The sequence below is a fragment of the Pinus tabuliformis genome, chromosome 9 (genome assembly GCF_031772625.1).
Source record: "Pinus tabuliformis cultivar Carrire ecotype Pingquan chromosome 9, CPIR1, whole genome shotgun sequence".
NCBI lineage: Eukaryota > Viridiplantae > Streptophyta > Pinopsida > Pinales > Pinaceae > Pinus > Pinus tabuliformis.
In genome coordinates, this window is record NC_142307.1 from 1474022318 (window position 1) to 1474025945 (window position 3628).

General features: G+C 40.5%; 1 pseudogene across 1 annotated transcript; it reads right to left on the bottom strand.

Annotated features, from left to right (window-relative positions):
* Positions 1-686: 686 nt before the first annotated feature.
* LOC149154184 (mitochondrial carnitine/acylcarnitine carrier-like protein pseudogene) lies at positions 687-2890 on the bottom strand (annotated as a pseudogene). Its single transcript, XR_016262913.1, has 2 exons — positions 2443-2890; positions 687-1948 (listed from the first exon to the last, which is right to left on the bottom strand). The product of XR_016262913.1 is annotated as a mitochondrial carnitine/acylcarnitine carrier-like protein pseudogene (transcript).
* Positions 2891-3628: the final 738 nt, after the last annotated feature.

Here is a 3628-nt window from a genome sequence, read left to right on the forward strand (position 1 = left end):
CAAGGGTGGGGATTTGATCTCTCATTGACTTAAATCACTTTATCTCCTCAAATCACATTTTCATTTAATATTCACAAAAAGTCACTTAGACTTTATATCTCATAAAGTTATGTCAAAGATCATGTTTGACACATATTCCTAGGCAAAACAGCAAGCCTAAAGAAACACTTGTCCTTGGTACACTTTTATAACAAGAAAGGTAATAAAAAACAAACATGTGACGATGCTCCAAGCCATTATTTGGAAAGGACTTTTGATGTGATTGCAGTGAACTGCTAAGGGGGGTGAAGGGGCGCGGAAATTTGTTGACCCTTGATCCTATTATATGTATCATATCATGTATTTGTCATTTCTTCCATTTTAATTCATGCCATAGTCCATACCATATTTATGTATACATAGTCACGTAAATTTGGGCATCTATATGTATTAAACTTCCATATCAAATTTCAATGCAAAATATATACTTCCAATAAATTTGGACATCCATATGTATAAACTTCCATATCAAATTTCAATGCAAAATATATACTTCCATGGAATATGTATATTCGAGTTTATTTTTGTGGATCATCACATTGAAATAATTTTTTAGATAGGAAAAAATTTCAATGTGATGAATTGGGAAGAAAAAACTCAAATCATTTCAAAGCACACAAGCCTATTATATGAAAATCAAGCTCCAATTCTTTGCAAGTCACGAGATATTGCAATTTATGATCAACAATAATTTAAGCATGTAAAATGACTAGAGGTAGGGATGTAAACTGTTCAAAGGCACCAGCACAGAAATTAAACATCTCAGGCTTGTGTGACAGGATGTGGAACGTTAGAAATTCATGAAGAAGAGTAACAATGAAGATGACTGATCAGCCAAACAAATAATGGAAGATCAAAAAAGAACCCTAAACAACTTTCAAATAGAGAACATGCCATTTCCCAAATTGCTCTGTTGCTTTTGAACTCCTGTAAATAGAGCAGAATTTGATTAGAATTTCTCATCATCCCAAGATTGACCTGGTAAACTCATAAGCAAGGAAGCATGTCGCATTGGCAGGAACACTTCTTACTATGGCTGGACCAAATCCTTTATACAAGCCCTTAAACCCTTCTGAAGTGACTATTTTCTTGAATGCATCAATTGAACCAGCATACTTTGGCTGGTGAAATTCATCAATCTGGATGACACTCTTCACAACATCAGTTGGATAGATAAGTGCCCAGCAAGCAGCGCCAGCAATCCCACCAGAAGTAAGCAGGGCACCCATGCCCAATTGAGATGTATCACGCCCTCCTGCCATCAACTGCTTCAGAGCTTCATACACACCGAACGCAATGGCATTTCCAGGCACATCCCTTGATAAAGTAGGCATTAAACCCTTAAATAATCCTCTGGCTCCTTCATATCTTAAAACATGCTTAGCTACATCAATTGGGCCATTGAGATTCATAGAAGTTGCCACTCCTGTTACCCCCAAAGTTGCAACTGAAGCAGTAGCCAAAGCACTCTGAGCTTGCAATCTACACTTGATCAACTCAGTTGGGCAAGTCAAGAAGGATACGGCAACCCCGCCCCCTGCTCCACAGACCACCTGCTGCCCTACAGAAAGGGGCAAACCAGGCTCAACCCTAAATAGGGCTTCCATCTGACCTCTTGCAGTGAACAGAACTGCATTGCAAGCTGCGACTGTAGCCAAAGGGGCTCCCATTCCTTTGTACAGCCCTCGGAAACCCTCTTTGGCAATTGTCTGCTTGACAGCATCCATTGCACCAACATACCGAGGCTGCTGGCCAGGAGGAGGCACTGGCTGACTCTGGAGCTTCACCTTAATGGTGTCAAAGGGGTGCCCAGAGATCAGCATTGCCGTTCCTCCAACAGTCCCAGAAATAAGATCCTTTGCTGCATCATTTGACATTTTTGGCAGCCAATAATCCTAAAACCCCCTATCTACAACCCAAGGTTTTAACAAACAAGCACCAGTTTAGACCACAATTGAATGAACTGCAACTGTAATAGAAAAATAAAAAAAATAAACTTCCTCCTTGGCTGCAATTTTATCTCAACCTTAAGCAATGAACGCACCCTTGGGATTGTTACTACATCCAAATCCTGTCTAGGACTATCACTGTATCCAAAGAAATTCAAGAATTGGACTGCTGTAATCTATTGTATTCAGATCTGGGTTACAGATTACTGGTTCTATTTCCAAGTCTTGTGTGAAGAAAAATGCCACTTTCTGGGCTGTTACTTACAGGAATTCAATGGGAAGAAACATCCATTTCAACTATATTTTGCATCCAAATTCATTGAAAAGCAAGATGCTAACAAATCCCAAACGCTTTAGGCAACTCCAACAAGGATCAGAAAAAGATCTAAGAAGGCACTAATAGAAAAACGTACTGGCACTACCAAGTACAGAGCACAGAGTATAGGATTCTTGCCTTTCTATGCAGGACCTGAAGATGAATTGTTGCGAGAGGTCTGGGTATGCAAGGCAAAAAAAATACCCAGTTCAGAGATCTCTTATTCTTGCCTTCCAATAATATATGATCATGTTCGGGCTCCGGATTTATGGAGAAGCCAACCACCACAGGATGGCCGAGAGGCAGATGCAAGCAAAGCATTATAGTGGCCGTCACTTTCTGCTTATTCTTTATGAGAAAAATATGGGGGAGCTGAAGTCGGATAGCGACTGGGCGATGGCTGGTTCCCCAGATATTCGATGGCTGACTCCCCAGAGATTTGATAGGTGATGCCTAATTTGCAGTTAGTCGAATGGTTCCTACCACTGCCAGCCCTACCATAGCTGCGACATGTGCAACCTGGTTGCGAAATCCACCATATTTGGCTAGCAATTTTATTTTAAAATTTCCACATTAAAGGGCTGGTTCCCCAGATATTCGATGGCTGACTCCCCAGAGATTTGATGCCTAATTTGCAGTTAGTCAAATGGTTCCTACCACTGCCAGCCCTACCATAGCTGCGACATGTGCAACCTGGTTGCGAAATCCACCATATTTGGCTAGCAATTTTATTTTAAAATTTCCACATTAAAGGGGTGTGTCCGGGGACATTTGGAAATTAGTTTGGCTTGGGCTTTAGTGCAGGCTTTTAATAATCAAGCCGAAGCATATGAGATATGAGATTTTTTAAGGTCTTTCTCTAGTTCACGGTAACAACATTTCCAACATCATTATTGCCAGGGACTCCAAAATTAGGTTAAGTTATCTGTGGAAAGTTACTCACTTTAAGAACCCGCTCCTTAACTCAGTTTTCCTCCGTATCATAATTCTTCGTGATCAATTTTTAGAGTATTAATGTTTTGTGATGGATGTGATGGCGAATAGGGCAGTTAGCCTAGCAAGGGTCATTGCTTATCAACGATCAAATATCTTATCACCCAATCCCATGATTAGACCCGGTGAAGAAAAGGCAAATTTGGTGGACAAATACCAAGTCAAGGTGAGCTACAAGTCATGAGTGCATGAGTGTATTTTTTTCGGGTGATGGATGTCCCCTTATGCATGGTGATGTGATTTTCTTATGTTTTGGGGTGATGTATGTCTCTTCTACCCGCGCAGTGCCTTTACAAGTCGATATGGTTTTATTAGGTATGATATTACCCTT